Source organism: Megalopta genalis, chromosome 8 (genome assembly GCF_051020955.1).
Source record: "Megalopta genalis isolate 19385.01 chromosome 8, iyMegGena1_principal, whole genome shotgun sequence".
NCBI lineage: Eukaryota > Metazoa > Arthropoda > Insecta > Hymenoptera > Halictidae > Megalopta > Megalopta genalis.
In genome coordinates this window covers 10,015,942-10,040,904 of record NC_135020.1, presented here as the reverse complement: position 1 = coordinate 10,040,904, position 24,963 = coordinate 10,015,942, and the positions used below count along the sequence as shown (strand labels likewise).

At 43.3% G+C, this 24,963-nt stretch overlaps 1 protein-coding gene across 1 annotated transcript in view; it reads right to left on the bottom strand.

The window, feature by feature from the left end:
• Positions 1 to 7,758, bottom strand: part of Dop2R (dopamine D2-like receptor) — a 435,398-nt gene extending 427,640 nt beyond the window's left edge. The window contains 1 exon segment of the mRNA XM_076524254.1: positions 6,172 to 7,758. The gene's annotated coding sequence lies outside the window, so the exon portion shown is untranslated.
• Between the last annotated feature and the right edge of the window lie 17,205 nt (positions 7,759 to 24,963).

Sequence of the window (24,963 nt, the reverse complement as noted above, 5' to 3'; positions counted from 1 at the left end):
TAGAAATTCGCCGGGAAGCCGATCCATTCGGCGCGACGCATCGAATATCCGCCCGGTTTTCCAATCGGCCCGCTCGCGGCGAACGCTCGCGGCCGCCGTGTTTTCCCGCGGAATTGCGCAAGTAATACCGCAGACGGAGAAGGAACTCTCCCCGGTTTTGTACGCCGAACGCGGAGCCCGATATGCAATTCGTTCCGCGGCGAGACGGCTTCTGTCTCGGAAGAAATGAAATCGCGCGCCCCGCGAGATTGATCGCCCGCGCGGCTTATCTGTGCCGCCGCGGGTGCAGTCGCGATGCACCGCGGGAAAGAAGATGACTGGCAGGCAACACTCGGATTAATCACCGAAATAATTTATAATTAATTTCAGGCCAGCGACGGGGGCACCGCTGCGCAACGAGACCCTCGTCGCCCGGAGGATCGCCTCGCAATTACTTTTGTCGCTGAGAGCGGAATGGAGAGAGAAATGGCTGGATCGGACGAGACGCTGCGTTTATCCGGAGACTACGACCCCTGGCAAAAAGAATCCGATCGGAGCCGTTCGTACGAAAATGGATAAAATGGTTGATCGTTTCGAAGCGTAAAATACTATTATTTGTAATTGCGGGCACAGCGATTACGGATTGCGAAAACTGCGGGAAATTCATGGAATTGCGAAATTTCGGGTTTCTGTGAATTTTTCGGGGCTAGTTCTACGCCTATGTAATTTAAGAATCGGCGGAGTTCCCGGAAGACAGCACCATTTCGGTGCGAGTAGAAAAGAACGAATTCTGTTCCGTTGTTTCGCTTTTATAACGAAGAACAGTTTGCATATTAATTTTCTAGAGGTTGTTGTTCAATAGTTTTAACACTTAACGGACGGGTCACGTGAATTTATATTTCCCATTCTGACGGGAAAATTTACGTTTTTGCGTCGATTTTTGTTAACACTTTATTAATATCCTATTAACACTAGGCATGTAAATAGAACTTCGTAAAATTGTACCAAAAACAGCGTTTATTTAACAAGACTGTAACGCTTTAAAATCATACGTACAAGTTTATTTAATTCTTTAAAAAAATGTTCAGTTAATTAGTTAAGTGTTAAGTTGCTATTCGGTAATGACAATAACGTCGATTCGAAAATTTACGTTTTTGCGTCGATTTCTATTAACACTTTATTAATATTTGATTAACACTAGGCATGTAAATAGAACTTCGTAAAATTGTATCAAAAACAGCGTTTATTTAACAAGACTATAACGCTTTAAAATCATACGTACATATTTATTTAATTCTTTTAAAAAATATCCAGTTAAACTGGTTAAGTGTTAAGTTGCTATTCGGTAATTCCAATAACGTCGATTCGAAAATTTACGTTTTTGCGTCGATTTCTATTAACACTTTATTAATATTTTATCAACACTAGGCATGTAAATAAAACTTCGTAAAATTGTATCAAAAACAGCGTTTATTTAACAAGACTATAACGCTTTAAAATCATACGTACATATTTATTTAATTCTTTTAAAAAATATCCAGTTAAACTGGTTAAGTGTTAAGTTGCTATTCGGTAATTAAAAAATGTCTCTTCGATGCCGACTAATCTCCGGCTTGCACGATGTTCCAATTTAGACAAGCGGCCTCGGAAAGGAGAAGTACAATGTGCCGAGATTTTCGATTTAACCTCGTTAAACCAGCGGGGGAGGGGAGGGGGAGAGTCGCTATCAATTTCTTTTCTAAGACATTGGGTGGGACACAATGACAGCGAGAGTGCAACAGGTTACACGTACTGCATTAAATTTGGGGAAAACAAAGCGTGCGCCGCGCAACCCGCTCACATCCGCGAACACAATGATGGATTTCCAAGGGTGCACGGATTTTGCAAGTTGAATTTGTCAGTGATGCGTCCTGTTAAGTTAGAGTCAGCCAAAATTTACGGGGCGTCGCTAAAGATTGCTGTACGTCACGGAAAGACGAATATAAAAAGTACCGAAAATTCTTGTGAGAACTAGAATTATTCGTTCGAACGTAACTAATTAAAAATTTATAGTAAATATTTATTTGTCGAGATTTCAATTGATACTGTGTTCTTGAGGAAGAATTTGATAACGTGTCCGACCATTGTCGGCCTTTATCACTGCTACTATCACTGCTACTAAAAGATGGTATCACCAATTTCAAATTTTGTGGTTCTAGAATTAAATCTGTCGCAGACGATTTGCGCTTTGTCCGTTCAAAATAAATTTTTAACGCTCAACGGACGGCTTGTTTCGTCGACGTGTGGCCCGAGTGCCATAAAAACACTCGTTTGTTAACTTTTTAAGATAAACTAACCAATTATGATTAATTCGTGTTATTAATTATTTATAATAATATCTATATTTATAATTAATTTATATATATTCATATTAATATTTAAGATAAAAATAAGCAATTTCGCTGAAATTATCAGTACGCACATAATTTAACCTAGATCCAGGAAACACAATTTTTAAATTTTCCTTCCACTTTCAAATAAAAAAAATTCTGTTGTCATTTTATGTAATAGCAGAATCTAAAACAAGAAAAAAGGTATGCTAATCGTCGTACCGCGAACTATAGTCCCTTTCACATTTAAAAAAAGATCCAAGTCAATTATTAGACCAGTTTGAAAAAAGTTATTGCATATTAAAGGGTGGACAAACACATTTTGCCGGGGGTTGTATGTATCGATCGCGTGTTCAAACAACATTTACTCGAACGATCAAACATTGATGACGAGAGTATACGGAATTTTATTTCTACTTAAAAGAACGGAATAACAATTTATACTCGACACGGGGGTACGGCGAGGGGTGGTTAAACGGAAAATCTCGGCACGCGTACACTTCCGAGTATTTATAAGTTTCTGGTTGTGAAAGGGCATTCGCGCAAATTGTACATTGTTAAGCGAGCTTGTTTTCCAACCGAAACCCGAGTCGAACGCCCAGCAGCTATCAGCTATTAATGCGCCTTCAGATCTGCACGGAGTAATTCAATATAATCTAAAGGAGCCTATTTCCCCCGAGCCTGTGTAAGTAATCATTCTGATGTAACGATACGCGGCATCGCGTTAAGTAGTAAAAGCACGCATTAGGTCCGGCAGTGGAACGGCCCGTAATAAGGTCGACAGCACGAAATTCGACGGTCATTATTCTTGCGGCTTATCCTGTTCCTCGCGCGAGTGCCGGAACAGCGTTAATTCAAAACGTTCTTGACCCGCGAGATTACGAATATCTGCTACTTTACGCACGCTATCCGACTTTATCTCCCTAACCGTGCCCCGAACAGTGTTGACACGACGGAAATTATGGCGGGGGACCAAGTAACTTGTTCGGCCTCGTCGTTGAGCAAGTTCGACTCTCTCTCTCACTCTCTCTCTCTCTCTCTCTCTCGCCCTCTCTCGCTCTCTCGTTCTCTCTCTCGCTCTCTCTCGCTCTCTCTGTCGCTCTCTCTCGCTCTCTTTCTCTCTCCCGCGCGCTCTCTCTCACTCGCGCTTTCTCTCTCGCGCTTTCTCTCTCGCGCTCTCTCTCTCGCGCTCTCTCTCGCGCTATTTTGCACTCGCGCTCTCTCTCACGCTCTTTTACACTCGTGCTCTCTCTCGCGCTATTTTGCACTCGCGCTCTCTTACTCTCGCGTTCTCTCTCACTCGCGCTCTCTCTCGCGCTCTCTCGCTCTCTCTTACTCTTTCGCGCTCTCCATCTCTCTCACTCTTTCGCGCTCTCTAACTCTCTCACTTCCACTCTCTCTCACTCTCTTTCTTCCTCTCTCTCTTTCTCTCTCTCTCTCTCTTTCTCTCTTTCGCGCTCTCTAACTCTCTCACTTCCACTCTCTCTCACTCTCTTTCTTCCTCTCTCTCTCTCTCTCTCTCTCTCTCTTTCTCTCTTTCTCTCTTCCACTCTCTCCACTCCGATAATCCTCGAAAAACCAAGCAAGAGAACTGGAACAGCCGATAATCCAGAAACACGTCACCCTGATTCGACGTAATTGTAACCCGCGAAATTGTTACGAATTAATAGAACGCGAATATTCGGTCCGCCGTCGGATACCATCAATCGCCGCACGGATTGGCTGCGAGGGGGTCGCGAAATACCTGCGCGATCGAAAAACCGGTGACACCGTGCAATAAAAAAAAAAAGAAAAAAGTAGAAAGCTGCACCAACGATACCCTGTAGTCGAACGTTCCCCCCCTCGCGGCATCATCAAACGGCAGAACTGTACGGTCGAAATTACTGGTATCGTGTTCCCATATAAAAAAGGAAAAAGGATGACAAAAGCACATTTATCGGAAATTCGATTTCGCGATTTCGCGCGAAACCGAGAATATTTATTATATTCGCGATAATCGTGAAACACGGAACGGCTCAATTCGAGCCATGCGTTTATTTCAATTGCCTATCGCGCCCGCCGCCGCCGCTGCCGCCGTCGTTCCATTACTTCGTCGTTGCACGATGTATACGTGCGTAATAATATTTTATTAAACGCGACTGGTCTCTCCTTCGCGGGATATCAAAAAAAAAAAACGAAAAAAATGTCACCAGAAAAAGTCATTAAATTCCCCGAATGCTCTGCGTAAGCGGTGCGTGCAAAATTAATTTGGCTTTTCCTACGCGAAATACGAGATCGTGGTCGTCGGACACGTGAAACGTGTTACATACTCTCTAAAATGCTGCGCGCGGTGTTAATTTATACGTCGTTGCGCTCTTCGCGTAACGTTGTATAAATAGAAAATTATTTCTACCGAAATCGAAGTAGCGATAAAATTGTAAGCGACGTGTAACGCGATTGGTTTCGAAAGAATTCGTCGCGCTCTTTTTGAAAGAATGAAATGAAATGAACTCTTGAAATTCTTGTACGATCGCGTTGACGAGAGCTGTCAGAAATAACTGTTATCAGCAAGAATACATTGTAATACACTTTAGATTGCAATCAAATTAATTGCAACGTTAAAAAAAAATTGCTCTGGTCTTCGATAACAGCGGCGACGTACAACGTGCTTCCTCCAAACATGGTCAAAATCGTACCTACTTCTTACACGAATGTACATTATATCCTACGAATCTTAATTCATCGTTTTAAATAGCGCTATAATTTAGAATTTTAATCTCGATTACTGATCATCATTTCCGGCCCGATTTCTTTTTACCACGTCTCTCGGACGTGATGATCATTCCCGGCCCGTTTTTGAACCACGTTTCACAGACGTGGTAATCTCTTCTGGCCCGATCTTTTACCACGTCTCTGAGACGTGATAATCATTTCTGACCCGATTTTTTAAAAACGTCTCTCAGACGTGGTAATCATTTCTGTCGCGATTATCTGACCACGTCTCTTAGACGTGATGTTTATTGCTGGCCCGATTTTTTGACGACGCCTCTGAGACGTGGTAATCATTTTTGACCCGATTTTTTTTTACCACGTCTCCGAGACGTGATAATCACTTCCGGCTCGATTTTTGACCACGTCTCTCAGACGTGATAATCACTTCCGGCCCGATTTTTGAATCGCGTCTCCGAAACATGATAATCACTTCCTTCTCATTCTTTGCACCACGTCTCTCAGACGTGATAATAATTTCTAACTCGATTTTTTAACCACGTCTCTGAGACGTGATAATCATCTCCGACCCGACGATCTGACCACGTCTGTCAGACATAATAATAATTTCTAACCCAATTACCTAACCACGTTTCTCACACGTGGCAACAGAGCAAAGGGTTATTCCCATAATCAGGATTCTTGGCAACCCATTAAACAACGCAGCGACGCGAAAGTTACTTCTCTCAACGACGCTTGAGACCGCCGCGCACGTGTCCCCGTCTCTAAGGAACTTGTATCCGAGAAAAGAAAAAAAAGAAAAAAAACTGCTCCCGTTTCGCAGAAGCGATCGTCTATCATCGGTGATCCGTCACGTTTAATTTACCGCCTTACGCCGGCAAAATCTGGCCAGGTAAGCGGCTTGCCGGCGTTCGCGGCGGCGGCGGCCGCCGCTCGAATTGCGTTTTAATTAACAGCGATTAAGGTCCGTTTAGCAATTCAAATCGCGCGTGGCTACACCCTTGACACGGCGCGGCATTTCTCGGTCAAGCGAGGCCCCCACGGTCAGACGAAGAGAGACATCGAACATCGCGCCGATCGTTTTAGAACGCGAGGGGATGTGATCGTTACTCACCGTGGTTCACCGGCGTCCTGACATCTTCGTAGCCGTCGCACGGACCGTCGATCCATGACCGTCCTCCTCCCCCCCTCCGCGGCGAGTCGCAACGATCCAACGAACAGAAGAGAGGCACAGAAGGCCGGCCGCCGCGTATCCGGCGCTCGCCGAGCACGCACCGTGCTCAATGGGCGCGCCGCCGCCTTGTTCCCCCGCGACCGTGGAATCCGGCGGATCAAATCGTAATCCTTAATCGACGTCGATTCGGTGCTCGAGAACCGGCGGTGCTCATGATGGTGTCACGCGTTCGTCGCCGAGCGCTCCTCGTGCCGTCCCCATATTCTGCGCAAGATCCACACGCAATCGAGAGGTCCTCCCGATCTCCCCCCACCCCTCCGTCCCACCGGAGTGGCCCGCTGCTGTCTACGGAGTCCCGCGCCCTACGCGAGCGCGTCAGCCGGATGATCCCCGGCACCGTGACCCGACCATAGAATCCACGGAAGTCGTCCTAAGCCGCTCCGGCATTCAGCGGCGGCGGCGACGCCGACGGCCGCCGCAGATCGATTCAATATTTTCCAACGGGATCGAAACGCTCGCTCGCACACACGAGGCAACTCGTTCAATCGTCGCCGGCTGGCATCGCGCCTCGCGCTTCGGCCACTCACCGTTTATCGCGCTCGCCGCGAGATCGGCCACCGACGGCGCTGTATCCCCTCCACCTCGCTCTCGGGAACACCGCTCGCGGAACGATCGCGCCGACCGCCGTCGGTGTGCGGATCGCGCCGCTTTAATCGGGCACCGCCGGCAGTTGCCGCGCCGGTCGAATCTCGGCCACTGGGATCCGCTAGCGCGCACCGGCCGCGCCAGGAAATTCAACCGATTAGCACGGAACGCGGGGAATCCTTTGGCCCGAAGGGACGCCGAACGTCCGGCGCGCGCTATCCATTAGCCGGCGCGCACGATTTCCATCGATCGGCGAGCCTCGCTCTTTAATTCACACCTGGTCGCGCGGACGCCGTTCGGCTTTCCCTCGGTCATCCTTGTAAATCCACGGGCTGTCCGCGGCAACAACGGACAACCGAATCATCCTTGAGAATCTCTCGCGTACACGCACGGACCACGCACAGACGCAAATACACACCCACGCGCGCACACACGAACTCGTAATAGTTTCACACGCGGTGCAGAGAGGATCGATCCTTGGTTCTCGGTTATTCTGTCCACGGAAAAGAAAACTGGACGTCTGTTCGACGGCCCGGTTCAGTCTCGATGGGCGTTGTTGGACGGTATACGCGACGACGACGACGACGACGGAGTCAACGAGGACGCCGCTCGAGGGGTACCTGTGGATTCCGCAGGGGCAGAGAGGACCGTCGAGATCGCAGATCCGTTTCAGGGGATCCGCCGGGCGAGCCGATCGAGTCCGCGGGTCGGCGATGACCGCGGGACAACCGGTGACATTGCTGTCGGTGTCCGCGTCGTTCTCCGCATCCCTCGTCCCTCTCTCGCTGTGTCTCTCGGTGTGTCTCTCTGGGTCGGACGGGCAGCACTTCCGAGCCCCACGTTGTCGAACGAACGCCGAGCGACTGGCTGTCTGCTCGAGTTTCCACACCGCCTCGAATCCCGAAGCTCGCGCGTTCGCCGGAGATCGAGGGAGGGAAGCGCCGATGGAGGGGACGGAAGCAACCCTCTCTTTCCAATGGTACGCGCGCACACGACGCTCTGCTCGCCAACCCCTAATTCGCGACTCTCTCTCTCTCTCTCTCTCTCTCTCCGCTTTCTCCTTTTCCTTCGCCGTTTTCCAGCCTCCCCTCCCCACCGCTCCGCAACCTGCTCGGGAACAATCGTTCTTCTATTCTTCTTATTCTTATTCTTCTTCTTCTGCTGCTTCTTCTTCTAACCGGCCACCCTCGACGGTGCCACCCCTTTGGAAGCAGCCGACGCGGACGTCCCCTCCCACGCCGCCGCCGCTTTTTCCTTTGGTTTTTATGACGAGGAACTTCGCGAAACTCGCTGGATCAGCCGTTTGACAATATTATTAGGTTACGGACTCGGATCTCGGGGCTGGTTTAATGCGGGGGATCGCTCTGTCGATTTTAATTGCGAACGGCGCCGTGGAGATCTTCGCGATGATCGAAGGGTAAGTTCGCGATGATTGACTCGAGGATTTGTGCAGGGAAATGGGGGATTTTTTGGGATGCGAAGGCGTTTTTCTTTTGTTAGTAATAATTGAAGGGGTGGGTTCGGGTGTTTGTGTTAGTACAGGAGAGATAAGAATAATTTGGGGATGATTGATTGGGGAATAATGAAGGGATGTCGTGTGGAGTGAGTATAGTAATATTTTTAGGGGGATAGGTTTCCTCTGGAAATTTCAATGTAAGTTCGAAAGAATGATAGAAGAAAGAAATATTTCGAGCCTGGCGGCTCGTTTTTTTAGTATGAAAACGAGCTGCAAGGCTGGAATAATCGTTTCTACCCCTCCCAAATTGTTCATTTTTGCTTGCAAGCCGAGCGTCCATTAGGGAGAATTTACTGTGCCTGAGACGAAGAACGCGTCGAAATGTTTAACCCTTTGCACTCGAAGCCGAATTAACGGAAAATTTTAAATAGTTCTTGCGACCCACGATTTATGATCTAGTACGTTTTGTGCATACGAAGTTGGATATTGTGATCCGTGCAAGAATAATTTAGATTATTGAATATTGAATATAATATAGAATATAATATAAAATATAATATTGAATATTAAATACAATATAGAATACAATATAGAATATAATATAGAATATAATATAGAATATAATATGGAATATAATATAGAATATAATATAGAATATAATATGGAATATAATATAGAATATAATATTGAATATTGAATACAATATAGAATATAATATTGGATATTGAATATAATATAGAATATAATATAGAATATAATATTGAATATTGAATATAATATAGAATATAATATTGAATATTGAATATAATATAGAATATAATATTGAATATTGAATATAATATAGAATATAATATAAAATATACTATTGAATATTGAACATTGAATATTGAATCGCAGCAATTGCGAAGAAAATGGTACGTTAAAGGGTTAATAATACCTAAAGTGTTCCGTGAAATGAAACTATCTCCGACCTAAATATTTTGTACGGGCGTAGAAAATTCGTGTAATTTTCGAAACCAACAAAAATTGAGTTTACATCTTTTAGTGCCCGTAGCTCGGCTACGCGTCGACCAATTTCAATGAAATTTTCAATATACATATTTAAATTACCGAGACCTTTAAAATGCATTTTTTTATATTTTCGTTTACAGGCTGGCGGATGAAAAGGCTGAAATGAAATCATCATCTCCTTAAATTCTTTTATCGTTCGAACAAAATGTAATTTTTGAAAATAATTTTTCAGCCATTGTCTGCCAAACTAATAACTCTGACATCCAAAAGAAAGAAAAATTGGACCGTTCGGCCCAATTACAAAAAACGTCATTCCCTTTCAGAAAAGTGTACGAATACTTTCTACCCCGACTGTATTTCATTTCCAAATTTTCCAGTCGTTTCTATACGCCGGTCAGACGACTGAATATCGTATCGACGATTTAAAAAAGCGAAGATTCGCGTTCGGATTGCAACAAAGCTCCAGAAAGTTCCATCGATTATCGGATTTTTCCATCCTGCTTCTTAAGGAGAAATCCAAAAATCGCGTGTTCGGTTAAAGGGACTAATTGAATCGACAGTGTTCCCACCAATATGATGTAATTATCGCGGAAAGTTCTAGGTCGCGGACGACCTCCCAGAGAAAAGTCATCTCTAATCCGTTATCGATTGTTGCGCAGCGAACGAGTTTTTGTTTTTCGCGGCGTAATAGAAGGCGAAAAACGCTGCGAGCCGGAACAGACAACAACGGTTGTTCCTCGAACTCTCCGGAAAAAAATGTTTCATTCGAGAGGTGCGCGCGCGCGCTCGCGCGTCGTATATGAAAAGGTTTTGTTTATTTTTGTTTATTATCGATCCGTTCAAGGAAGACTGAAAAGACTGTGACTATAGGGCCCCAATAAGGCCCAAGAGGACTCTTCTGTGCAAGTGTCCCCGTCATGATACTATATATAGATGATGATACTATACAATGATGCTATATAATATATATACTATATATATACTATATATATATATGATAATATATAATATCATGATGCATAACTTCCTCAGCCCCCCTCCCCTCCCCAAAGATTCCTACCCAATGTAGTAATTTCTCCCAGAAATGTTCGGCGGACGGAATTGAAACCGGCAGATCTGAGAATACGAAGTCGCGATTCTTCGGGCCCCGCGGCTCGTTTTTATAGAAATTGTGGGCAGTCGGCCAAAACAGGCGGCGACCAGCATGCCGGTGTACATTAACACTTTACAGGCCGCGCGGTTTTACGAGAAACCTTCGTGGGGAGCCAACGTTTTATCCTGGATCAAACTGCTGTTTTACAAATAAACAAAATTATAATTGAATTATAGTTTGCGAATCGGCGATCGATTGTCGGGTAAACTTCGCGAATGTTGAAATTTTAGGTTTATTGTTGTATCATCAAGGTGAATTGCGATTTCGCACTCGTGCACAGTCGAATCGAAAATAACTAGTAGTTTGTACCGCCGATGCTGGTGCCGAACGGCGCGCGATCAGTGTATTCAGGAAAAATTGCTACGCGAGGAGTGGGGCGGCGACGCGTGCGGAGGGAGTCCCGCGCAGCGGCGCGGCGCGTCTACCGGGTGAGCATTGTAATTCTGAACTACGATGGCGATGCGACGCGACGCAGAGCTGCGGGTACAATACAATGCAATAGGCGCCACCCTGTAGACGCGCCGCGCCGCTGCGCGGGACTCTCGCGCGTGCGTCGCCTGCCCCCACTCCTCGCGCAGCGACTTTTCCTGAATACACCGCGCGTGATACGCGTGTTGCACCAGCGGCCGTTAACGTCGGTTTGCGCCGTGGCACAACTGTTGTGTCAGCGGCCGCTGAAGCGTTAATACGAGTACATAGTAATGCTAGAATAAAAACGATGACTGAACTTTTTTATTTCTAATTTATTGCCACGATTCTAAGGCAATTCGTAGGCCACGTGACACGATGCGAAGGCAATTCTGAGATGAAAAGGATTTTTCGCAGCTCGCAGTCTCTTTGACGTGGAGGAACGACGAATCCGTGCGTCCTTTTCCGCCGCGCGCACGCCGGAATAGGCCAATGAAAATTACCAGCGAATAAGGTACGTGCACGAAAACACTCGACAGAAATTGTTGTCGCTGTCGGCGGCTGTTCATAAGCGACGTGCTTTAACGTGTATCACCGTGGGATCGTAAAATTCTCGCCGGAGGAAAGGCGGCGAATTTATAGTTTCCAATTTTCCGTTTGTCCCCGGTTTTCCCCGAAGTTCCGACACTTCACGAAAGTGAGATAGTCCCTGATTTCTGACTGCCGCGAGATTACGGACTATGCTTTCCGTCGGCAGACATCTGCAACCCTGAATTATGCCTCGACCTGCCCGGTGGGTCTCGGTTAGGTCCCAGTTAGATTTGGATCGCGTCACGCTCGCTCGACGTCGGATACCTGATAGATCATCAGATTTAGACGCGTCCCGGGTTTGCTGGACTTTGCTCGACAATCCTTTAACCTCGACGTTATTTTAACCTCAAAACCGAGACAGTAAATTTATATTTCCTTATTATAAATATATATTATTATTATTATATTATTATACTTCCTTATTATATATATCCTTATATATACCTTTTTTATATTATATTTCCTATTTTATATTATATTATTTATATTATATTATATTATTATTATTACATTATATTATTTATCTTAAAGTATATTATTTTCCTATTTTATATTATATTTCCTATATCCTTATTTATAATTATACAGTTCAGATTTATAGTATTTCTACTTTTGATAATTATAACACTTTCTCTGTTGTGCATACAACGTTCAGTCTGTTTGCTCGTGCAACATTTGCATTTGTGGAACGATTTATTAAGTATAGATTGAAAAATAATACAAAAAAGAAAATTACATCGAGGTTATTAGTTTCAACCTGAAGTTCGCAATGATTTGAAACAAAATAGCGGTAATTTTTAATACTTTCATGGAGCACGTGATATAGTCTCACTATTTTAGTGCCTGCATTTTATTTGCAAGTTGTGCAGTTTTTAAAAGGAAAAAAAAACATTTGAAAAAGATTTCTGTCAGAGAATTTTACCACTAGATTTAACCCGTAAAAATGACGGATCACTAATTATTTAATTTACGATTATTCATATCGCAAAGATACATTTACGATATAAATACATATACAACAAAATAACGCTTGTTAAAAATCAGAATAAATGTCTTACTGTTACTTTTATAAATATAATATGTTACTATATAATATGAAACAGCTGTTTTTTGTGCTCCGTGAATTTAGTATTAACTATAGATCAAAACTAGACCAAAGGGTTAACGAGAACGGATTTCATTATTTTTAAAGATACAATGAAACACGTGACGCGTTAACGACTGTATCGCTTTTTCACGTCTCAAAGCAGTTTATAAATTATTTAGAGAGTGCTTCACGGTTCACGTTGGAATTCTAAAGTGCATTAAATTACGAGATGCGATGTCCGCATCCCTGTCGAAACTCCGCGGAAACTATTTTCGAAAAATCATCGTGCAGAACGGATTTCATTATTTTTAAAGATACAACGAAACTTGTGACGCGTTAACGACTGTATCGCTTTTTCACGTCTCAAAGCAGTTCACAAATTATTTAGAGGGTGCTTCATGGTTCACGTCGGAATTCTAAAGTGCATTAAATTACGAGACGCTCACTATTTTCGAAAAATCATCGTGCAGAACAGATTCCATTATTTTTAAAATTACAACGAAACTCGTGACGCGTTAACGACTATATCGCTTTTTCACGTCTCAAAGCAGTTCACAAATTATTTAGAGGGTGCTTCATGGTTCACGTTGGAATTCTAAAGTGCACTAAATTACGAGACGCTCACTATTTTCGAAAAATCATCGTGCAGAACGGATTCCATTATTTTTAAAGATACAACGAAACTCGTGACGCGTTAACGACTATATCGCTTTCTCACGTCTCAAAGCAGTTCACAAATTATTTAGAGGGTGCTCCATGGTTCACGTCGGAATTCTAAAGTGCATTAAATTACGAGACGCTCACTATTTTCGAAAAATCATCGTGCAGAACGGATTCCATTATTTTTAAAGATACAACGAAACTCGTGACGCGTTAACGACTATATCGCTTTCTCACGTCTCAAAGCAGTTCACAAATTATTTAGAGGGTGCTCCATGGTTCACGTCGGAATTCTAAAGTGCATTAAATTACGAGACGCTCACTATTTTCGAAAAATCATCGTGCAGAACGGATTCCATTATTTTTAAAGATACAACGAAACTCGTGACGCGTTAACGACTGTATCGCTTTTTCACGTCTCAAAGCAGTTCACAAATTATTTAGAGGGTGCTTCATGGTTCACGTTGGAATTTTAAAGTGCATTAAATTACGAGATGCGATCCCTGCCGAAACACCGCGCAAACTATTTTCGAAAAATCATCGTGCAACGCCGATGTATTCGCCACCGTATCTCGCACGACGCCGAGGCGCGGCGGCCAAATAGCCGTAACGTGTCTCCGAAACGGGGCATTCGAAGGGACCGTATTAAAAAATAACAGACCATCCGGCCCGATGGGAACGGCCTGTTAACTCGGTCGGTTGTTTCCCCGGGCGAACCGCGCGGATACAAAATAACGAGGTGAAACGAAGATACGTGTCCCTGGCGGGATGAGACCCGGGCTCTCCGTTGAGGCGGAATTTCATTTCGCGAAAGGAGCGCTATTGTTTTATTCAGGTTTACGCTGACACCGCGGGACCGGGTCCGGGCCGGGCGGTCTCGCGCGCGCTACTAGAATTTTCCCGCGCCTTTCCACACGGCGTATGCAAATTCCAGTTTGTATGCAAAGTCCAGATCTGTTCGTCGAACGATACCAAGTTACTCCGAAAAGCCGTTACTTTCTTCAGAATTTAACATTTTATTTAATCACGACCCACTGATGGTCGCCGGAAGTCGCGCCACCATCTGGCCTCCATAGATTCCTTTTCTCGCATGCTTCGTCAAGTCGAAACGCTTTCCCAGGCTTATCGCCTGCAACGCTAGAACGAAAGATCGCGCGCTCTGTCCGCATCGTGCCGGTTCCGTGGTTCCGTCTCGCTTCGTTTCGGTTACGGGCGAAGCGGGCCTGGTCCGGGCCTGCCCGCAAGCGCGAACACGTTCGGGGACGGTGCCGGACGGGCCTGGCACGCCGCGAGCGCGGCGCGAGTAGCGCGAACACTCCAACGTAAATCGAACGTAAGAATGATTCGAGGCCTTGGTCGGCCTCGGAGCACGGATCGAGCCTGGCACACGGATGTGAATCGACCCTTAACGTCCGACAAGCCGATCCGACGCGATCGCGATGCTGAATCTTACAGGTTGCACGAGTGGCCGGCGTTGGGGCGCGCCGGATGCGAGCACCTGGCTCCCGGGAATTCGCAGCTCGACCTGACGCGCGAGCTCTCGCTCTGATTGGACTCGCGTTAAATTTTCATCGTCGCGGGGACCGTCGCGTCCCGTTCAAAATTGCCGCCGCGATCAATCTTTCAACGATCCACGGTACCCCGAATGCTTCCGTCGATACGATTTATCGCTGGTAACGCTTCCGATCTACTTGTTGCGTTACGCGAGCCGACCGACGACGATTCTTTAATCGAACTTGCCGTTTAGCGCGTCGATAAAAACCTTCGGCCAGAATAGGCCCACCGACGGTGGGCCTCTATACTCTTTTCGTAGGAATACAGAAATATTGCGGAGGAACTGCGCGGCTCGACATTTTTCTAGAATTTGACATTAATTTAGAGTTATTCAATACGAAAAACACAAAATGCCGGCATTTTTCGACGCGTAGAAATGATATGGTCTATACAAAAACAACGTGACTCGTTAAAAATCACATATATTTTCCAGCGAAATTTTGGAAAATGATATAAAACAAATTTGTCTTTACATGTATAAATTTTTAATTTTTTTCCTTGAAACGAATTACTGAAAACACAAAGTTATTCTTCTCTTTTTTAATTAGACGAAGCAAACCATTCTCGAATCTTTAATTTTATAAATAATTAATATTTCTTCAGTACTGTGACACTGTTCGAAACATGTTCCAGTACGAAGAGGAATGTTGCATTTAATTTATTTAGAATTCAAAGAACAAGAATCAATTATTTCCTGTAATATACAAATAACGAATTTTTGTCGTTTGACTATCGGTGATCGTCACTTTACGAAATGACGAATTTTCGACATGCGGACGAATACGTGTTAACCCTTCGCACTCGAAGCTGTTTCAACCGTAAATCCGAAATAATTTTTTTCACTTACAATATTTTCATTCTTTATGACGAAGTGCATTTTATGCGTGCGAAATTTTCACAATGTTTTAAATCTACGCTTCGCTCGCGTAGAAATTATTATTATCTCAGAACGTGATACAAACAAATTCCAGCGGCGCCTCTAGAGTCACCACTCGAGCGCAAAGGGTTAAAATTTACATCGCGGTCGCCGCGCGAGAAAAACGACGCTCGCGGAGAGGGCGGCGGCCGGTTCGCGCGTCGCGCGCGATCTTCCATCCCGGGCCCGCGTGACATCGAATTTTCGAGGAACGCGCGTTATCATTATCCGAGCAGGGACAGTGTAGAGAACGTTCGTTCGCGGACGCGCGCGCGCCGGTCCATTAACAAACATCGAGCGCCGAGCAGAATCGACGTTCACGGTCGTTCGCGAAAGGGAAACGGCGATGCACGGCCGCCTTCGATATATCCAGGGTTAATTACAAAAACTGGCGGCGTTCGTTATTCGCAGCTATCGGGAAAATAATTAAGGGCGACGCTCGCCGGAGATGCGGCGCGCGTCGCTCGTGTCGCACGCGTGAAATTGTTCGGGCTCGCCAATAACGCACGCGCGCGCGGGCGCGCGCCTTCCTCCGATCGTTCCGTTAATTAAAATCGCCACCGACTGGGTCGGCGGGCCGAAGCGGGCCGCCGCGGGCCGCTGCGGGGACCGGAGCGGAACGACGGCGAGCGCGCGCGCGCGGAAACGTGGACGGACCCGCTGCTCCGCCGCAAATTATAGGACGCGATTACACCGTCGCGATGTAACCGCGTTCTCCTTCTGAGCGCGGCCCTTAAAAACGTTTTTTACAACGCATTCTTCCCCCTCCCCGGGCACGGCCGCGCCGTTCCGCCGTTTTTTACGAGACGCCGGGGATGAAAGATCGCCCGGCGCCGGATGAAAGAGCTCGCGCGATCGCGAAGACGAAGAGGACGCTGCCAAAGGGACGCGAGCGTGTCCGCGCGCGTTCCACGGCCGCGCTTTCAATAAGAGGAACCATCCTGATTCTTATCCTCGGCGCGAAATCCACGGGGATTCCGGTGCGCTACGTTTCTCAAATTCCGGACGACACCGGCGAGAAATATCCCCGTTATGTCATCGCCGTCCGTCCCGGCTCTGAAAGCATCCTTTTTTTCTCTCTCTCTCTCTCGGCCCGTTGCCTACAGAATGCTCGCGGAGAGCATCGCGACGGAAAAACGACCCCGTTCATCATCCGTGACGCAACGTCCTTGCGAACTTCCTTCACTCGATTGTGTCTCGGGCTTTGATTCGGACACGATCGCATTGAAGATCGGTTGCCGTAGTCGAATTTTCACTAATACACGCTTGGATTGTCCACGAAAATGGACGAATTCCAGAAAGGGGAGGTGAGACTAGATTATAGCCTTGCGGCTCGTTTTTAGGGTTGCCGAACGAGCGGTAACTGTAAAAACAAGCCGCGAGGCTCGAATTATTTTTTTTCTTTTTTTTCGTATCGTCCTTTCGAACCTGCATTCGTTGCTTTATTTTATTTTTATTTATTTATTCATTTAGTTTTGTTCGTTTATTATATTATTTTATATTATTACTTATATTATTATTATAGAGTGTTTTTATTATTATTTACTTTTTATTTTTCTATTTATTTATTTTTGTTCATTTATTATATTATTTTATATTATTACTTATATTATTATATTATTATTATTATTATTATAGTATTTATATTATTATTTACTTTTTATTTTTCTATTTATTTATTTTTGTTCATTTATTATATTATTTTATATTATTACTTATATTATTATATTATTATTATTATAGTATTTATATTATTATCTACTTACTTTTTATTTATTTACTTTTTATTTGCCCTAACATTGAAATTGGAAGAATCCGACCCCCGAAAAATATTGTTCTATTTCATTCATATGGCATCTCTTTATTGTCGGACGCGCGCGCTCGATTACGAAACGCAGCGGCGTCGAAACCGAGCGCCGGTTACCGTGATGTTTTCCACGAGCAAAGACCAGCTTTTCGCGGTGTCGACGATATCGGAGCATCCGCGTTGATCGCATATTCGATCGGCAATCCGAGCACCGTTCCGAATAATATTTATAGGAGGACACCTGCGACTAACACGTCCGCCACGGCGAGAGCCGTGGTCTGAAATTCAAGAACGGGCAGCGTCGCCTAGCTAGCCGCATATTCATTGATTCCGCAGCTGTCATAGAACGGTTTCCGAACGACCCGAGGAGGACGAAACGCGCGCGAAAGCGTCGAACAGAGGTGGCTCGTCTTCGAGGCACTTCGCGCTCGCATCGTTGACGCTGGATCTACGAAACCCGACAAAATGGCGGGTCGCCGATCTTTTTCATTCACGATCACGTAAATTCGTATCGTAAAGACACATTATTTACAGTTATTTATTCAATTTGTATATGTTAGTTACGGCGAATGTTGCAATAACGCTTGTTAAAAATCGGAATAAATGTCTTAATGGTTACTTTTACAAACTAATATGAAACAGTTGTTTTTTATGATCCGTAAATCTAGCGTTAACACGTCGCTGACGAGAACGATTCGGCGACGCACAGTTGTCGGTTTTCGTGCGAAAAGCGGGAAAATACGTGTAACAATTAGAATTATACAGACAGTGTCCCAAAATTATGGTATTCCCGGGAAATGTGGGGTTCCTGAGACGAAAAAGTGTCCTGTGACGTAATTTAAGCACGTGCTAAGTACGCCGAATTCTGTAAAAATTATTTATTCTCGAGGAACAAAATAATTATAAAAACGATGATATAAATTTAGGATGATTCGGAGACGGACTACAGTAATGTCTCCCTAATTGACGCCAAAGATTGACCACAAAAATGGACAATTTGGGAAGGAGAGATACGATTATTCGAGCCTTGCGGTTGATTTTTATAGTTATAAATTGTCCAGAATTATAAAAACGAGCCGCGCGGCTCGAACAATCGCATCTCCTCTTCCCGAATTGTCAGTTTTTCTGGACAATCTGAGCGTCAATTGGAGAGACATTACTGCGAAGCCACGTAGCCGTGTCCAAAATGAACAAATGGTGGAAAAGGTCATAGTAAATAATAAGTAAGTAATAATCGTAGTAAATAATAAGCTACACGTTTAATAAATATTATATTATATATTATAATATAATATTAATATATAATATTAATAAATATTATATTATATATTATAATATAAAATATATTATATTATTATATTATATATTATATTATATATTATAATATATAATATAATATTTATTAAACGTGTAGCTTATTATTAACAATAATTATATATATAATTATATAACAATATTATTAACAATAATAATATAATATAATATAATATATTATATATATATTATAATATAATATTATTTATATTATACAATAATTTAATAAATATCCCATTACGGGGATATTTTTTAAAACCGACTTTTCTCCGCTTTCTGTAAGGAAACCGACCACTATGCAATGTTAAGATCGGCCAAATGTTTAACCATGACAAACAATGTACTTTTTGCCGCGATCAAAAAGCACTTATACGCCGAGCTTTCGAATTATGAATTCCTATTTACGACGTACGAACGGCACCGTAAATTCCCCGCCATCATTGCGGTTTACCGGCGCTCGGAATTGATGGCCCGCGGCGTCCGCTCGTAAAACAAATACGCAAGGTGAGACACAGAATTTCGATGAATGAAGCGCGAAGCGATAGGGTTGTTGCGATGCCACTGTTCCAATTCCCGCGGGGTGACCAATTGTTGTTGCCTTAGATTCGTCCCCGGGCATAATTAACCTTATTGCCATCAAACGAGAGGGACATTAACGCTAGATCTACGGAACCCGTCAAAATGGCGGATCGCTAATTTCTTCATTCACGATTAATATGTAATATTAATATTCTAAAGATACATATACGAGTTATTTATTCAATTTACTCGCCAAATATTTAGTCACGGCAAATGTTACAACGACATTAGTTAAAAATCAGAATACTTGTCTCATTGTGTTATCTTTATAAACTAATATAAAACAGCTGGCTTTCATGCTCCGTAAATGTAGCGTTAAATTTTTCTTATCGTTTTATTTTGTTTATTTTTTAATCCCGCCGTTATGTCTCCGTAAACGATATGCAAATGTACCCGGTCGATCTTGTAATCGAGCCAAAAGTTTTATGGTATTTTGCAGTATTTTGTAATATTTGTAGTATACTACGAAAACAAACAAAAACTGTCGTTAGCAAAAGTGTAAGAAACAGAATTGTTTCTATAAACGAATTTATAAAAACAATGTAAAAATACAGAAAGTCCAGTCGGTTCGAAAGCGAATTACGGTAGTTCGCTTGTTAAGAGTTTCCAAGTTAGAATAAAACATGAACGGGGTTTCAATTCTCGTCGCTGTTGCGTACGACGGTTCGCGGAACGATGCGAAGGAACTGCGACGAAAGGAACGAACGTCATCTCGCACGCTTCTTTCACGTTGCATTCCTGCGACGAACGTTTCCCTTTGCGAATGCACGCGTATCGATTATTTGGAAGCCGACGTAGTGGACTGACCACAGAAATGGTCTGCGAAGAACGATCGCATACAGTGGCCCGCAAAAGTGTGTTCGTACACCTTCTATAAAACGCAGTAACTGTTTTAAAACGGAAACTGAACTGGAAGATATCGCATTTTTTAACTTTCTTATCTGAGCCTGCAATGAAAATTAAAAAAAACGCCTTTGATACGATAGCGAGACTATAATCTACCAAACGATGATCAAAATGCTTTTTTTAAATTTTGTTATTACTTAGGATGACGAAAAAAAAGAAAAATCTCTCGATTTTTAACTTTTTTATCCGAGCCTTTATAAAAAATTTAAAATTTAAAAATTGTACTTCGTAAATCTTGGTAACTTATGTTTCTTACGTAACTTTATCGAAATCGGTTCACGTTCTCACGAGTCACAACAAAGTAAAAACCGCAAAAATCATAGTTTTATCATGATTTGATGGAAGAACGATCGCATACAGTGGCCCGCGAAAGTGTGTTCGTACACCTTCTAAAACGCAGTAACTGTTTTAAAACGGAAACTGAACTGGAAGATATCGCATTTTTTAACTTTCTTATCTGAGCCTGCAATGAAAATTTAAAAAAACGCCTTTGATACGATAGCGAGACTATAATCTACCAAACGATGATCAAAATGCTTTTTTTTAAATTTTGTTATTACTTAGGATGACGAAAAAAAAGAAAAATCTCTCGATTTTTAACTTTTTTATCCGAGCCTTTAAAAAATTAAAAATTTAAAAATTGTACTTCGTAAATCTTGGTAACTTATGTTTCTTACGTAACTTTATCGAAATCGGTTCACGTTCTCGCGAGTTACAACAAAGTAAAAATCGCAAGAATCACAGTTTTATCATGGTTTTTTCCAAAAACTGTAAGAAAAAATCTGCAGTTTTGAAAATCTTTTAACGCCTGCAGCTCGACTCTGTGTTAACCGATGTTAACCCTTTGCGCTCGAGTGGTGATCCCGGGGCACCGTTGAAAATGTTATGTCACGTTCCAAGATAATTTTAATATCGTCAGAGTTTAAATTAAAAATATTATTAACAATGTAACCGTTGCACGAATCGCAAGACTCGATTTCATATGCATAAAATGCGCTTTGTCGCATAAAATGGAATTACTATCAAGTCAGAAAAAGTGTTTCGGATTTACGATTGAAATGCTTTCGAGTGCAAAGGGTTAATTGCCTTAATTGCCTTCCGTCGTCTAAGAACAATTCAAGCCGTTCGATCCAGTTTCGAGAAAGTCGCTGCGCTTTTAAAAACTTTCGCGAGCGACTGTATATGCCTGAGAAACGTCGCTGCCGCCCGATCGCGAAGCTCGATTCGCGCACTTTCGATAAACCGCCGATGAAACAAACGGCCGCCGCGGTTTCGCAGTCCTCTTAACCCCTTGACATACCATTTTCTTCGCAGTTACTGCGATTAGAAATTTTTCGATTGCAATAATTTCTTAGAAGCGAAAGAAAATTGCTGCTTATTGTATGCCTAAATTCACTTGAATGCTTAAACATTGATAACAAGAGATTAGAAATTTATTGCAATTTTAAATTACAGAATAACAGCTATACTCGATAAATTATTACTAGAAATTTTCATGACGAATCGAACTCGTCAAACTATGGCAAGGTGTTAATCGTTGCATTTGCGGATACGCGGTGTCGAGATCGCGCGAGGCATCGCGAGAAAACTGCATCCGTGGGATCGCTTCGCCGGCGAAGCGATCGAACAAATGAAAAATATCATGACCCATTACGGGATCGGGAGAATCAATCCCAAGTGAAATTGATAACCCGGCGATCGACTCGGAACGCTCCTGAATATTTCATTGCGAAGCGCGCCTACTTCGCGAGCCGCGAGGTGTCCGCGCTCTTCGATAAACAATCGCCGATCTTCGCTCATGTAAAATGGAGATCGCGGCCGGGGTGGAGGGAGGACGGAGGGAGAAAAGAAATCTGAACAGGTTGTCGCGCGAGGGCGTCGCGGAATCGATTGTTAGAGTTTTTACGGGAACCGGGGCGCGCGTTCCCCGGATTTTGACAAATGATCCGGGGTCCGGGAGGTCTGAAATTTCTCAAGGCGCGCGAAAGCCGACGAAAGTCCTTGGGGCTCCGATCAATTTCACGGTCATAAAGGGCGTCCTGCACTATTACCCGCTTTATGCGATCCTCTTTATCCCCCACTTCCCGCGGATCTATTTGGGAAGAATTATCGGAAATCCGTTGATTTCCAAGGTAAAAGTGTGACGGCTCCTCTATTAATATTCATGAAAGGAGCGCGTTATCCGAGCTGGGTGCGCGCGACCTTACTATTCCAATTCGCGGGGGGATTCGCTCGTGGGAACGCCGGAAGTGAATCGATCGGCGGAAGTAAATAATTGGAGGACGGGATCGTTTCGGGTGCGAATCCGCGGGGAAAAATGTGTGATAACGCGAGCGGAAGCGATAGCGATCTCGTTGCCGGGGTACGGTAATGTTTCTCCAATTGACGCACAATTTAGCCACAAAAATTTGGCGAATTTGGGAAGAGGTGATACCTTTATTCGAGCCTTGCGGTTCGTTTGTATAGTTACAAATTGTCAACAACTATAACAACGAGAAGCAAAACACGAATGATCGTATTTCCTCTTCCAAAATTGTCCATGTTTTGTTCACAAGCTGAAGGAAAGTTGAAGAGAATTTACTGTATAAATTATCTACATTTCTCTCTCTTTAATTAATTTATTAATTTTATTATACGAAGTATCCCAAAATTATGGTACTTCCGGAAAGTTAGAGATTCCTAAGGTCGTTAGAAGCAACTTTCTCCTTTACAAAAATTTTCTCCGAGGCATCGTTAACGAGCTATTAACAAAAAACACTGACCAATGAGAGGCGAGCTCGCCTAGCGCTAGGCGGCCGAGCCAATCAGAGGAACAGGGCTTCGCGCGCTCGTTGACTGGGCCGCCTCGCGCCTACTCGAGCTCGCGTCTCATTGGTCAGCGTTTTCCGTTATCAATTCGTAAACGAAGCCTCGGAGAAAATGTTTGTAAAGGAAAAAGTTGCTTCGAATGATCTCAGGAATCTCTAACTTCCCGGAAATGCCATAATTTTGGGGCACTCTGTATAATAAAATCTATAAATAAATTAAAGAGAGAAAAATTAAGATAATAAAGTTGATATACGGTAAATTTTCCCCAACTTTCCTTCGGCTTGTGAACAAAAATGAACAATTTTGAAAGAGGAGATACGATTATTCGAGGCTTGCAGCTCGTTTTTATGGTTGTTGGCAATTCGTAACTATAAAAATGAACCGCATGGCTCGAATAATCGTATCTCCGCTTCCAAAATTGTCCATTTTTCTGCACATTTTAAGCGTCAGTTAGGGAGACATTACCGTATTGCAAACGGGGTCTTAAAGCAAGTAGCGCGACTCTATTCTTGGTCGGACGCGGTGAAAGAGAGAAGGAGAGAGGGGAAGGGGAGAGAAATAGAAGAAGAAAAGCAATGTCGAAGGAAAATTTGATTTACATTGATAACAATGTAAACACCATCGCGTAGGATTAGCCTCAAAATATTCTAAACATTTTGAGATTTGAGAACACGTTTGTTGTATTCATTAAAATTTCGATTTAAATCGCTCCGATGCGATTATTTTCAAGCTTATTAAAATGATTAAAAGAGAAGAGATTTTTATATGATCCCGCGGTATAGTGATTGGAACGCTACGTTAAAGCATAGCAAAGAAATAAAAGGACAAAACAATAAAAAGATAATAAATAGAATATAGTGAATATAGTGAATAGTAAATGTAGTGAACAGTGAATATAGTGAGAATGTGAATATAGCGAACAGTTGAACAGTTGAACCAGTTGAAAAGTGTAATTTGAACAGTTGAACAATTGAACACTTGAACAGTTGAATAATTGAACAATTGAATAGTTGAACAATTGAACAGTCGAATAATTGAACAGTTGAATAATTGAATAGTTGAACAATTGAACAGTTGAATAATTGAACAGTTGAACAATTGAACAGTCGAATAATTGAACAGTTGAACAATTGAACAATTGAACAGTCGAATAATTGAACAGTTGAACAATTGAACAATTGAACAGTCGAATAATTGAACAGTTGAACAATTGAACAGTTGAATAATTGAAAAGTTGAACAATTGTACAGTTGAACAATTGAACAGTAACCGGTTGAACAATTGAACAGTAAACAGTAAACAGTGAACAGTAAATAGCAAATAGTAAATAGTAATTAATAAAGTACTGCCACTTCTCCACGACGAGTACTATCGTCAAACACATCTAGTTGGTTAACACAGAGGATGCTTGAAGCGCGAGAACGGGACTCCGGCATCAAGAAAAGCTTCGCGCCTCCTGAATCTATTTTAAGAACAATTTCTCTAATCGAGTCCGTCTGCAACGTCGTGGAGTCGGGTCACATGGCGCGCTAACGTTTAAATGTTAGGCGATCGCTGCGCGCATAAAGCAAGGGTCCGATGGTCTTGCTTCCGTACTTTTTACTATTTTGCCCTTTAGTATATGGGAACGGTTGAGTGCCTACTTAAGAGCTGCCCGGCGCGGAGCGGCGCGCGATTGCTCCGCATTCCTCCGCGAATTTCGTCCTATAAAGAGACACGAACGGCATCGGTATCTCCGCCGTTCCAAAATACTCCTTATTGCAGCGAAGAAATTTACGGGACCGGTGAACGCGGGCGGCCCAGTGACTCGAGTTTAGCGAAACGAGGGAAATATTTT